Below are 14,584 nucleotides of genomic sequence, written 5' to 3' on the forward strand. Positions count from 1 at the left end.
GACAAAATCATCCCATTTGCAACAATGTGGATGGACCTTGAAGGTATTATATTAAGTGAAATAAGACAGACAGAGAAAGACAAACACTGCCTGATTTCACTCATATGTGGAAGATAAACAAACACATGGATACAGAGAACAGATTAGTGGTTACCAGACGGGAAGAGGATGGGGGTGGGGCTAAATGAAAGGGGTAAAGGGGCGAGGGGGCACATATGTATGGTGATGGATAGACTATCGGTGGTGAGCACGATGCAGTCTACACAGAAACTGATATGTAATAATATACACCTGAAATTACATAATGTTGTAAATCAATGACGTCAGTAAAATCAAAAATTTTAAAAAATAAATAAAAATTTCAGTTATCATTTTAACCATTTTTAAGTGTACCAGTCAGTGGCATTAAGTACATTCACATTGTTGTGAGCCATCACCACCATCCATGTCCAGAAGTTTTTCGTCAACCCAAATTGAAACTCTGTATCCATCAGACAATAACTCTCCATTCCCTCCTCCATCCAGCCTCCGGGAACCACTATTCTACTTTCTGTCTCTACAGATTTGACCGTTCTGGATACAATATTTGTCCTTCTACGTCTGGCTTGTTTCACTTAGCATAATGTTTTCAAAGTTCATTTATGTTGTAGCATTTGTTAGAATTTCATTCCTTTTGGCTACATAATATTCTCTTGTATGTATACACATTTTGTTTATTCAGTAATTGGACAATGGCCTTTTGAATTGTTTCCACCTTTTAGCTATTGTGAATAATGCTGCTATGAATACTAGTGTACAAATATCTGTTAGAGCCCCTGCTTTCAAATCTTTGGGGTATACACCTAGAAGTGAAATTGTTGGATCATATAGTGGTTGTATTTAATTGGGGGGGGGAGGAACTGCCATACTATCTTCCACAGTGGTTGCACCATTTTCCATTCCCACCAGCAATGCACAAGTGTTCCAGTTCCTCCACATCCTTACCAATATTTATTTGCTGGGTTTTTTTTTTTTTTTTTTTGCGGAGCCGGGGGAGGAGGAGTTTGATAATAGCCATTCCAATTAGCTTGAAGTGGTATCTTATTGTGATTTTGATTTGCATTTCCCTAATGATTAGTGTTGTTGAGCATCTTTTCATGTACTTACTGGCCATTTGTATATCTTCTCTGGAGAAATGTCCATTCAAGTCACCTCTTGACCACCACTTCTTTCTTGAACCTCTTCTCTGCTTTCCTTTGGTTCTCCCTCCAACCCTCTGGTCATTCTTTCTAAACTGTTTTGCTGCCAGCTCCATGCTTCCCACCCCACTGGGGTAGAGTTTCCTAGAGTTAGACCTTTGACCCTCCTTGTACTAATTTTACACATGCCACTTCCTCAGGGAGTCTCATGGCTGGTGTGAGATTTGAGGAACTTATTTCCAATGAGGAAGTCAAGTTTTCAATTAATACTCTATAAATAAATGAATGAAATTAACAAAGAGGTATAGTTAGTCAATAAAAGAAGAAAAACTGAATACTAAGAAATACTCGGGTAATCAAAAGAAATAAGGAAAGGCAACAACAAAAGAAAGAAGTGACATCAAATGGGACCAGTAGAAAAAAGTAAGATGATATTAGACTTAAACACAAAGATTCAGTAATTAAATTCTAAGGGACTAAATACTTCAATTAAAAAGGACTGTCAGGCTGGGTGAAAAAGCAAGACCAAACTTTATGCCATGTACAAGAGACATATTTTAAATAAAGACACAAATAGGCTAAAAGTCAAATTACAGGAAAAGATATACCATACAAACACCAATCATAAGAAAGCTGGAGCGTCTATATTACTGTTTGGTGAAGTAGACTTCAAAACAAAGAATTTTATAAGAGATAAAGACATATCATAATGATAAATGGGAAAATTCATCAAGAAGACATAATAATCCAAATGGGTGTAAACCTAGAATTGCAAAATTTATGAAGCAAAAATCTGATAAAGGAATAGACAAAAGGAGATATAGATAAATCTATAATTATAGTTAGAAGTTTTAACACTTTTCTCTCAGTAATTGATTTAACAATTATAGAGAAAATTAGTATAGAAATTGGAATAACACTATTAATCAACTTAATTGAAATTTATTTAGCATTCAGCCCCCAAACTTCAGAGCATACGTTCTTTCCAAGTGCACAGGAAACATTCACAAAGATAGACTATATGCTAACCAGAAATAAACAAGTTGATCCTAAGATCATATGGAAGTACAAGGGACCCAGAATAGCCAAAACAACCTTGAAAAGGAAGACCATATTCAGAGAACTCACATTCACCATTTTCAAACTTTATTACAAAGGGATAGTAATCAAGACAGTGTGATACTAGCATACAGATGGACATATAGATCAATAGAATAGAATGGAACATCCAGAAATAAACCCACACCTATTCAGACATTTGATCATTGACAAGGGTGCCAAGACCGTTAAATGGGGGAAAGAGTTGTGTTTTCAACAAATGACCCTAGGACAGCTGGATAATTATATGCAAAAGAAAAAGTTGGATCCCCTACCTCACACCATATACAGACATTAAGTCAAAATGGATAAAAAACCTAAATGTAAAAGCTAAAACCATAAAACTCTTAAGTATAGATCTTTGCGATTTTGGATTAGATAGTGATTTCCTAGATATGACACCAAAATTACAAGCAACAAAAGAAAAAAATATATAAATTGTACTTTACCAAAATTAAAAATTTTGTACTTCAAAGGATACTATCAAGAAAGTGTAAAACAACCTAGAGAATGAGAGAAAAATTTTGCAAATCATATATCTGCTAGTATCTAGAAAAAAAATTATTGCAACTCAGTAATAAAAAAGACGACTCACTTTAAGAATGGGCAAAGAACTTGAGTAGACATTTCTCCAAAGAAGATACATAAATGGGCAATAAGTGCACGAAAAGATGCTCAACATCATTAATCATTAGGGAAATGCAAATCAAAATCACAGTGAGATACTAATTCAGCCACTAGGATGGCTATTATTTAAAAAAAAAATGAAGAAGAAGAAAATAACAAGTGTTGGTGAAGATGTGAGGAAATTAGAACCTTCATACATCGCTGTTAGATGTGCAAAATGGTGTGGCCTTTGTGGAAAACAGTTTGACAGTTCTTCAAAAAGTTAAATATATTAACTCATTAATTCTACTCCAAGGAGTATACCCAAGAGATTTGAAAACACATCCTCACACGTAAACTTGTATACAAATGTTTATAGCAGCATTATTCCTAATAGCAAAAAAAGTAGAAACAACCCAAATGATATGGATAAACCTAACGAATGGATAAAAAAAGCAGAACATCCATACAACGGAGTATTATTCAGCCATGAAAAGGAATGAAGCACTCATACATGCTACAGCATGGATGAACCTGGAAGACGTTACGCTAAGTGAAAAAGGCTCAGCGCAAAAGGCCACCTACAGTACAATTCCACTCACAGGAAATGTTCAGAATAGGCAAATTCATAGAGACAGAAAGTAGATTAGTGGTTGTCAGAGGCTGGAGGAAAAAGAGAATGGAGAATGACTTAATGAGTACAGGGTTTCTTTTTGGGGTGATGAAAAATGTTCTGGAATTAGGTAGCCATGATGGTTGTACACTCTTATGTAAATCTTTAGTAAACCACAAAATTGTACACTTTAAAATAGTGAATTTTATGGCATATGAATTATGTTTCAAAAAAACAGATATAGAAAGAGGAAATGCTTTCCAGTTCATTTAATGAGGCCAGCATAACACTGTAATGGGCATGTTTCTTTTCCTTAAAGATCAGCACCTGAGCTAACATCTGTTGCCAATATTCTTTTCTTTTTCTTTTTCTTCTTCTTCTTCTTCTTCTCCCCAAAGCCCCCTAGTACGTAGTTGTGTATTCTAATTGCAGGTCCTTCTAGCGGTGCTATGTGGGATGCCACCTCAGCATGGCTTGATGAGCAGTGATGTGTCTGTGCCCAGGATCTGAACCAGCAAAACCCGAGGCCACCGAAGCAGAGTATGCGAACTTAACTGCTTGCTACGGGGCCAGCCCATATGATGGGTGTTTTAATGTATTAACTTGGCCAGGCTACAGCCCACAGGTAGTCAATCAAACAGTAAGTTTGCTGTGAAAGTGTCTTGTAGATGTGATTAAAGTCCATAATCAGTTGACTTTGAGCAAGAGAGATTATCCTAGATACTCTGGGTGGGCCTGATTCAATCAGCTGAAAGGCCTCAAGAGCAGAGCTTTCTCCTCCCTGAAGAAGAAATTCCACCCGTGGACGGTGGCTTCAGCTCATGCCCAGGAGCCCAGCCTGCCCCTCCTGATGCCTTATGGATTTCAGACTTGCCTCATCTGCCCCCACAATCGCATATTCCTTGCAATAAATCTCTTCATGTCTCTCCCACTGGTTCTGTTTCTCTGATTCAACCTTGAATGATAGATACTGATATCAAAAGCAGAGAACAATCTTAGCAAAAGTAAATAAATAAAATTACAGACCAATATTCCTCATAAACATAGACAAAAATTCTTGACAAAACGTTAGCAAATTAAGCTCACCAATATATAAAAGGACAACATATCATGACTAATTGGGGTTTATCCCAAGAATATAAGCTTGGGTTATTATTTTAATAATCAGTCAATGTAATTCACCTCATTAACAAAATAAAGAGAAAAGTCATTTCAGTAGAAGCCCCCCACAAAAAGCAGTGACAGAATTCATCATCTGTTCTTAATTTTAAAAAACACAAACTCTCAGCAAACCAGGAATAAGAGGCACTTCGTTCAACCATGTGTTAGTTTGCTGGGGCTGCCGTGACAAAGTGGCTTAAACAGCAGAGGTTTCTTTTCCTGCAGCTCTGGAGGCCGGAAGTCCAAGATGAAGGTGTGAGCAGGGTTGGTTTCTTCCGAGGCCTCTCTGGCTTGTAGATGGCTATCTTCTCTCTGTGTCTTCATGTGGTTTTCTCTCTGTGTGTCTGTGTCTCAATTTCCTCCTCTTGTAAGCACAGCAGTCATGTTGAATTAGGGCCCACTCAATGGCCTCATTTTAACTTAACCACCCCTTTAAAGACCCTGTCTCCAAATACAGCCACATTCTGAGGTCCTGGGGGTTAGGACTTGAACATGCGAATTGAGGTGGGGGAGCCCTATTCAGCCCATAACAATCTAATCAAAGACATCTATGAAAAGCTTACAGCTAATATCAGGGTAGGGGATGAGGTAAGGATTTCCATTCTCACCACTTCTTGCCAACATTGTACTGAAGGGCCTACACAGTGCAATAAGGGAAAGCATGGAGAGTGTAAAGAAAGACATCAAAATCTCTTTATTCACAGTTGACATGATTACACACATAGAAAATCCCAAGGAATCCACCAAAACAAGTGGCTAGAAATAAGCAAATTTAGTGAGGTTCCAGAATACAAAGTTTATGCATAAAAACCAGATGTATTTTTACATGTTTACAATGAACAGTTGGAAAATGAAATTTAATAAAGCAACACTACCATTTACAATTGCATCAAAAAGCAAAATATTTAGAGATAAATTTAACAAATATGTTCAAGACCTCTACATTGAAAATACTTACATTTCAGAGAGAAATTAATGAAAATTCAAATTAATAGAAAGATACACTCTGTCCATAGATTGGAAGGCAACAGTGTTAGGATGTCATTTCTCTCCGTATTAATCTATAGATTCAATCAATTCCATTCAAATCCAAGAGGCTTTTATTGTAGAAATTTGCAAGCTGATTCTAAAATTTATAAAGAAGCACGAAGGACTTAGAATAGCCAAGCAATTTTGAACAAGATTCAAAAGTTACTGTAAAATAGCTGTAAACTACAAAGTAATAATTTTGAACAAGATTTCAAGGGTTACTATAAGGGTACACTAATCAGGAAAGTATGTATTGGCATAAGAATCTATCTATATATCAAAGGAATAAAATAGAGAGTTCAGAAACAGACCCACAATTATATGGATTCAATTTGTATTCAACACAGCTGCCAAAGCAACTCAGTGGGGAAAAGGAAATTCTTCTCAACAAGTGGTGCTGGAAAAATTGGATGTCCAAACAGAAAAAATAAATCTTGACCCTGCCTCATACCATCCCCCAAATTAACTCTGGATGGATTATAAACCTATATGTAAAAGCCAAAACTATAGAGCTCTTGGAAGTGTGCATTAGGAGACTATCTTTGCAAGCTTAAAGTAGGCAAAAATACTTAGATCAGATACAGAGAGCACCAACCATAAAAGAAAACATTGATATGTTGAACTTCATAAAATTAAAATGTTCTGTCCATCAAAAAATGCCACCAAGGGGCCGGCCCTGTGGTGTGGTGGTTCAGTTCAGCACGCTCTGCTTCAGTGGCCTGGTTCGAGGGTTAGGATCCTGGGTGTGGACCTACACGACTCCTCAGCCATGCTGTGGTGGCATCCCACTTATAAAGTGGAGGAAGATTGGCACAGACGTTAGCTCAGGGCTAGTCTTCCTCAAGCAAAAAAGGAGGAGGATTGGCAACAGATCTTAGCTCAGGGGTAATCTTCCTCAGCAAAAAATAAAAATAATTGTTTTAAAATGCTACTGAGAAATTTAATAGGTAACTCATAGATTGGGAAAAATTTGCAATATATATGTATATATATATATGTATATATGTATATATGTATATATATATATATATACATATATATCTGACAAAGGGCTTGTATTTAGAACTTATCTAGAACTCCTGCAACTCAATAACAAGAAGATTAACAACCCAATAAATGAATAGGGGGTCCTGATTAAGATTCTGAGAGCAGAGTTCACCTTATATGTCTCAGGAGGGGAAGAAATGAAAGTTAAACTATACTCTAAGAAAGTCCACTCCATCATCAATCAGCTGTCCAAGGTTTTCAAAAGAAAACAGCCGCATGAATTCAAAGTCCAGTGTCACTCTTCCAGGGATCTTTGGTACATTCTGTACAGAGGGTCTACAAAGAGCTTGGGAAAGATTAATCAGATAATCCTCACAGTTTCCTCCAGAGACAGGTGAGCGAGTGAACAGTTCAGCCTAATCCGGTCAAGAGAGAAAACCAGGACAGGCCGGCTGCTGGGCTGAGCGATCCGGGCTCCGGGTGGACGGGACGGGCAGATGCGCCCGGGGGCTGAGCCAGGGATCCGCGCTGGGACAGCTTGCCTTCCCCACCTTGTCTGACTGACTCACCCACCGCTCGCCCAGCAGCCCGTTGTTAAATAAGGGCTCCCTCTCGGTGGAAGTCGGGGCTTGCAGCGTGCCTGAGGGCTCTCACTTGAGAGGCGCGTCCTGCCGGCGCCCCAGGTGCCGCTGGTGACTCACTTCCTGCTCCCGGGCTTGCTCCAGCACCCAGCCAGGACCCAGGGTCTCGACGCCTCGTCCTCTGCGCCTCTGCCGCGACTGTTTCCCGGCCTCTGCCAGGCTTCCAGGGCTCCCCCAAAGCCCTCCCCGTGCGTTCCTCTGCATCTTTCCTGCCCGGCCCTTGGTGGCGCTTGGCGTTGCTGGGTCATAGTAGCGAAGTCTCCTTTGCTAAACCCAGGGATGAACCTGCTGCTGTGCTTACAAACCTTTCACGGTCATTCTGGCCTCACAGCCTTGGTTTCTGCTGGTCCCCTCGCTTGGAATGCCATTCCCTTCTTTTTTTAGCTCTTCAAACACTATCCACTGTGCGATAACCACCATGCCCAGGACCTCTTCCCTGTGTTCTCCCTCTTCCCGACTTCCTCACCCTCTGCACTCGGCGACTTTATCGTGTAAACCACTTTACAGGACACATTGCATCTTTGTCCTCCTTGGAGAAGACAGACAATAAACTTGTAAACATATAAAAAGACAACTTAAAATACAGACGGGCATTATGAAGACAACAAAACAGTCTACCTGACTTGTGAGGGCAGTGTGTGGGGCGGGGGGATTTGGATGGCATAGCCTCTGAGGAGGCCACCTCTGAGTTGAGACTTGAGCAATGAAATGGAGCCAGCTGTGCAAAGATCCCAGGAATAATGTATCTGGCTGGACTCACAGCAAGTTCAAAGGCCCTGAGGTAGGGATAACTTGGGCATTTGAGCAAAAGAAAGAAAAGTAGCATGACTTGGGGGTGGTGTGTGACGGGTGAGTGGGCCAGGTCAATTCATAGAGGATTGTGTGGGAGGTGGAAGGCAGAGTTCATCCTAATTACTTCTGGTTTTGTGGAGAAGGAGGGAAGCAAATGCTGTGTGTTCTCGGCCCTGTCTTGTAAAGGAGTCGGGACCCTACTTGAGGAAGCCATTTGCCCTTCTCTTTCAGAGCCCCTAGAATGGAGCTCAATTTGCCAGGCCTTCTGTCAAATGTTCCACATGCCACACGGGGCTTTTTTGTTGGAAAGAAATTAGTTCCTGTTCAGAGGACACAATAAGAGAGCAGCAGATGGAGAAGGCAATAGGTAGAAATTCTTCCAGATATCTAAGACTATTGTTGGGAACAGACAGAGGGTTTTCTAATAACTTCCTTCCTCCTGACTCCTTATATCTAGAAAATCAACCCTGCATTTTACACAAATTACATCATCAAGAGGAAGTCTCAGTGTCTGTCAGTGATTGAAAAAACATTTCCAATGACAAATAGGCTAGAAAGTGGAGGAATTCATGGGATAGATGTCACTGGGTCACAAGTCTGCTTCCAATCCATTACCCCTGAGCTTTGAGGGGTCAGATAAAAGAGTGTGATCGGCGAACTTCCTTTCTCTTAATAATAACCATAACAAGCTCTACTGAACAGACACTGTAAGCCAGGCACATCACATTAAGCAGTTTACCTGGAAAACTTAACAACCTTCACAACCACCCATTTTTCGGATGAAGCTTGCAGACGTTAAGGAATTTGCCCACAATCACATACTTGGTCAGTGGTAGATACGGGATTCAAATCCAGTCTGATTCTGGAGTCTGAGGTCTTAACCACTATGCGTCCTACCTCTAAAGTGGCTGTGTCCTTCAGATGTCTGTTCCAGGCTTCCCAGGTACTCGCAGAGCCGGCCATGTTGTCTCCCAGCTGCTCCCTGGGCCTGGCAGCGGCCCGGGGGCTGGTGCCTGTCCATGCAGGAGCTGCCATCCCCTGAGGTGCCGGCCGACGCCGTCCGGGCTCAAAGCCAGAGCAGAGGCAAGTCCGGGATTGGCAGAGCCAGGCCAAGCCCTCTTTCTGTTTCCCTTGGGCAAAAGGGTGAGGAAACTGCCGGTTTTATGAACAAGTTCAACCTGACCTCTTTTTGACTCCACACCCAACCTTCTCTGGAAGCTTCTTTTTAGGTAGTTGCTGAGATAGTTACTACAGAGAGAGACATTCCCCACACTTTTTGTTAAAGTAGGGCCTGACTTCTGCGCGATGTGGTCCTCAAGGCTGAGCGTTTAGTCTGAGGGGAGGCTCTGGGCCAGATGGGCCCTCACAGCGGCTTCTTCAGATCCAGTGACAGAACAAAACCGGTCAGCAAGATTGATTTAAAGTAAGAGCAAGATGAGACAGCGAGAGGAGTCCTGGATGAAGGCAGTTTGCCTCCAGAACATCCCATGGGCCGGCTCTCCCAGAGAGTTTGTACCCTCCAAAGGCTGGCACCGCATGGCAGGCTGGGGACCCTGAAGTACGTTGGTGTGGGGGGTTGAACTGTGGCCCTCAAAAGATATGCCCAAGTCCTGGCCCCCAGCCCCCGTGAAGGTGACCTTATTTGGAAAACGTACCTTTGCAGAGATGATTAAGTTTAGGATTGTGAGATGACGTCACATTGGATAGGGGGTGGGTTTGAAATGCACTAACAGGTGTCCTTGCGAGCGGAAAGCAGAGGCAGGTTCCAGACACAGGCCTCGGGGGAGAAGGCCACGTGAAGATGGAAACAGAGATTGGAGGGATGGGCCACAAGCCAAGGAACACCTGGAGCCACCAGAAGCTGGCAGAAGAAAACACGGATCTCTCTCTGGAGACTTCAGAGGGAGCATGGCCTGCCATCACCTTGATTTTGGACTTTTGGCCTCAAGAACCACGAGAGGGTAAATTTCTGTTGTTTTAAGCCTCAAGATTTGTGGTAATTTGTTAAGGCAGTTCTAGGGAACTCAAGAGCGTGCTGCCACTCTTTGTCTTGGGTCTTATTCACTAGTTACTCCACTCGACTCCATCCCCAGAGTAAGGGGGTCCTATTTACAAGGAGAAATGCAACTGCGAAAGGGAGGCAACGACCTGCCTGGTGCATTCGCCCTCTGTAGGCAGAGCCCAGGGCAGAAAATCAAACGCTGCCGGTGGTTGATCTTCAGAAAGGTCCCCGGCTCAGGCTTTGAGAGGGACTCCTCTTCTCCCATCCCGACCCTGGGGGCAGTCTTGCTGGACAGCTTCCAGAGGTCTAGCCAGCACCCTCCCTCCCTGCTGGGGGCACACGACCAGTTCAGCTTCACCAACTTCCTCTCTTCTCGCTTGAGACCCTGCAGAATCATTCCTGGGATTCTCACTGTCCTTCTCTGAACAGGGCATGACCGGGACCCCGCTTCCTACATTATCACCACAGGCCAGTTTTCCTCTTTCAGTCCCCTTGAGTTTAAATGACTCCAATTTCTTTGGTCCCATATTTACCAACAATCCTTCTTATTTCATTCCCACAGAAGGTGAATCCCACCCTTTGTGTGTGGATTTTTCTAGTTTCACTCTAAGAACAATTTCCAAGTCCTCAAGGAGTGGAGGAGGCACCTCATGGTTGGGACTCCACACTCATTGGCATGATGACTGACAGCGCTCACTGGAGTCCACAACCATGGGACAGAGCTGGACCTCTTGACGTGAGCTGAGGAGCCGTAAACAAGATGCCAAAGTGATGTCCTTTGGTTGCTGGTTGACATAGGGCAGATTCATCCACACTTCTCTTTTTTCCTTCTGTGTGTTTGTGTGTATGAGAGAGAGAGAGGGTGTGTGTGTGTTGAGATAGGAGTCAGTCACTAGCTGCTAAAGCTTTTGGCTTTCTCTAACTCTAAATAAAGGGAGAGACTTTGAAGGTCTTACTCTTTTTCCCTTTAACTCTAAAATCTTAAGATTCTCTGGAGCTTGTCCCAGGAGAGTTTAAAACAAGAAATAACGAGTGCACGAGTGCTTTCAACAAAGACTTGCAGAGGATCCAAACCCACTAGAAAAAAGAAACTTTCAGGTCCTCCTCCTTAATCCACTGTCCGCAGTAACCAACCCTTTGGCAAAATGTGCTGCCAGGAGGGATTCGCTTTTTTTGTTTGTTTTCACGTTTGCCCTTGAGCAACCTTCCAGGGTTCGTGCTTTGCCCCTGGCCCCAGAGGGACAGTCGCCAGGCAGCACCCCCTGCAGCAGAGCCTGTCCTCACTGCGCCCGCCCCGCCAGTGATCCTGACTACCCTCTCCTCTGCAGACTTCCTTGACCAAGACAAAGAGAGACAGTGAAAGCAAGGGCTTCCAGTGCAGGAAGAAATAGACATGTGGACGTGAAAAAGCGGAATACAAGAGGATGAGGTGCTCAACAGCGGAGAGACGCATCTCCATTTCCTTCATTCCTGGATTCACCCCATCTCAGACTCTCAAAATGTCAGATGGGCATGCTCCCTGAGGACGTGGCCTCACACTGGGCACACTCAGCTAAAGATGTTGTGTGACCTCACAATGGGCACGCTCACTGAAGACCGTGTGGCCTCCAGCGCTGGCCCCCTGTAGGAGGGCTCTGCTCTGGTTTCCGTGCTGCTCCTTCTTTGCTTTGTGGACACGGTTTGGGGAGTGGGGAGGTGGATGAGCAGGGATGGATCTCCCAGGAACCCTCTTTGTAAAGCTAACGAGGCTCACATTGATCTTGTCAGTCAGCTTTACCCAGTGGAAAGACCAGCCCAGGAACAGACCCCACGGGCTGGTTTACAGGAATCTAGGTGTCACTCTGGTTTCTGAGACAGAGTAGGCAAAGGCCAGAGATATAGCCTAAGAATATCTATACATTCAGAGATAGCCTAAGAAGAATATGGTCCACTAGTGATCTAGTTTTCCTAGACTCATTCACTCATTCATTTCATTGGGAAAATATTTATTGTGTGCCTTCCCTGTGCCAGGCATTGTGCTGGACACTTGGGCATAGACGGGTGAAGAAAACTGACATGGATCCTATCTTCAACCTACCCAAGTGGTTGGTTTTCCTTTCCTAAGGCTGAGGAAATGCCCGGGCAGGAGAATAGGTCTGTCTCCTTTCTGCCCCAGTGTGTGAATATTGGGGTACAGTGCGTGCTCCAGCTCCCATGTTTGAAGCCCCACCTCTGCCTCTGGTCTGCCATGAGCCCGGGAGCTCCATCACCCCCTCATCTCTGAACAGGCTTCCAGCCCTGGCCCTAGCCTTGCTCTTTCAGGCATATAGCTCCCTCTGTTGGTGACCTAGACCCAATGCCCTCACCTGGGCTGGGACACCATTCTGCACTGACAGCATTTTCTGCTCATCTGAACTCTGTGTGTTGTCCACCCATCTACTCATCTGTCCATCCCCCCAGATACCCACGGCTGAGAGCTGTGCCCGTCCCAGGGGTTGAGAACATAACAATGTGCAGGGTAAATTTTCTGTCTTTACCACAAGGTAAATTTTTGGTCTTCTCATAGATTTCAAGTTCAGTTCCCTTCCTTTGAACGAGGATCCCAATGCTGGTAGATGAATTGGGAATGGGGTTCACTCCATGAACCCTTTCAAAGGACCTGGGCTGTGGGATCCCCATGTAAGTGGACATTTTGTGTTTGTCCTTTGCTTCCTAGAGTTCCCAACCTAAATGGATAGATCTGTCCTCACTCTGACCCTGTGCTACATGCGGAGTGATGAGGTTAATGCCTCTGGGGAGACTGAAACTCCCATCCCCCATGCCTGCCTCCTTCCTCATTGGGCAGCTCCCTGCTTCCCCTCCCTAAATCAGAACCTGCTGGCAATGAGCATGACTGAGGAAGGCAAGTCCCAATCAGAATCTTCTGCCACCTTCCCTCCAGCCAACCATTGTTGCTGGGCTCCTAATGTACCTGCCCATCTTCACCTTCAGGATGCTGGTCCCCCACCAACACCCTCTGCCATTTAAAAGCCACCCACACACCGTGATTCTCAGCAGTGCTGGGGGGGAACCTCACATCCCTCTTCTTGCTCCAACAAGCCTCGTAAAAATGCAGGAGTTGTGTGCAAGGGGCCCTCCAGAGGCCGAGAAGAGTCACTGCGTCCCCTCAAAATGAATAATCAGCCTCTCTCCCGGAGGGACAGGCCCTTAAAGGGCAGAGTGTCGCTGGCGGAAAGCCAGAACGCAAGCTCTTTTATTTTCTCCTTCTAAGATTTCTGTGATTTAACTCTTTTTTAACTTTTGTTTTAATATAGCTTTATTGAGCTGTAATTCATATATCATACAATTCACCTATTTAAAGTGTCTATTTCAATAGTTTCTAGTATATTCACAGAGTCTTGTTACTATAACCACGATCAACTTCAGAACATTCTCCTCACCCCAGAAAGAAACCCCTTACCCATCAGTGGTCACTTCCATTTCCTCCCAAGCACCCCAAGTCCCTGGCAACAACTCATCTACTTTCTATCTCAATGGATATCTGCCTATTTTGGACAATTCCCATAAATGGAATCCTGCAATGGCCTTTTTTGTCTGGCTTCTTTCACAAAACAAGCTTTTGCTCCTTATTTCATTTGCACTTTAATTAGAGTGATAATATGACTTATCAACCAAACTGGGACACTTTTAGAGTGAGAGGGGCGCTCTTAATGATTACCCTGCGAATGCGGGCATAAACCAAGGTTGTCCCTGGTCCGCCTGGCAAAGGTGTGGACATCCTACCTTCTGCTGAACGTGGGTAAGGAGCCCGCACCTCACACCCACTTGGAGCTATCCACCTCCCCTTCCCTAAGTCCAAATTACCGAAACACCCTCAGCAACCTCGGGCCTCACCGGGAATGGAAGGGAATTTACTTCTAGAGTTGCTAATGCTCTGTTTACAGCCAAAGCGTGCTTATGATTTATGGGAGAAATAAGACTGATCTCCCCGAAAGAGATGAGAACTGGCAGTTTTATTTTTCATTTTGGAAGTATGAAATTTGACCACATGGGGTACAAACTGCAAACAAAAGCAGACGCAGAAACAAAGCTGTTGTGACACATGTGACAGGGAAGTCTTGGACTGCGGGCCGTCAGAAGGAAACTCGGGGAGGCTTCACTGGGAGGGTCACACGTCGCAGCTCTGTAAAGGGCAGCGTAATTATTTATTGTTGTGCTGTTAAACGCACCTGGCTCATGTCATCTCTCACCGCACCCGTCTCTCCCAGCTCTTTTTGTCACTCTTGGAAAATGTTTGCAGTGTCTGTAAGCAAATGAAAAATTATTCTCTAATTATAAGTGTCTGTTGGGTAGAGATAGAAGTTACGCCTGTTTGACAACACCCCCTCACTGTTGCTCCTGAAAAACGAGCATGAGATACGGTTCAGCAACAGCCGCTTTTAGCTATTGATTCCCTCCTTGCTGCAATATGGCTCTGTCAAATCAGGAGATCTCTTTA

At 43.8% G+C, this 14,584-nt stretch overlaps 1 long non-coding RNA gene across 1 annotated transcript in view; it reads right to left on the bottom strand.

Annotated features, from left to right (window-relative positions):
• The window catches only part of LOC139076311 (uncharacterized), a 63,031-nt gene extending 53,727 nt beyond the window's left edge, over nt 1–9,304 (bottom strand). Inside the window, exon 1 of the long non-coding RNA XR_011527750.1 lies at nt 9,003–9,304. This is a non-coding gene — a long non-coding RNA (uncharacterized lncRNA). The remainder of the gene's footprint in view (nt 1–9,002) is intronic.
• Nucleotides 9,305–14,584: the final 5,280 nt, after the last annotated feature.

Source organism: Equus przewalskii, chromosome 16, assembly GCF_037783145.1.
Source record: "Equus przewalskii isolate Varuska chromosome 16, EquPr2, whole genome shotgun sequence".
Classification (NCBI taxonomy): domain Eukaryota; kingdom Metazoa; phylum Chordata; class Mammalia; order Perissodactyla; family Equidae; genus Equus; species Equus przewalskii.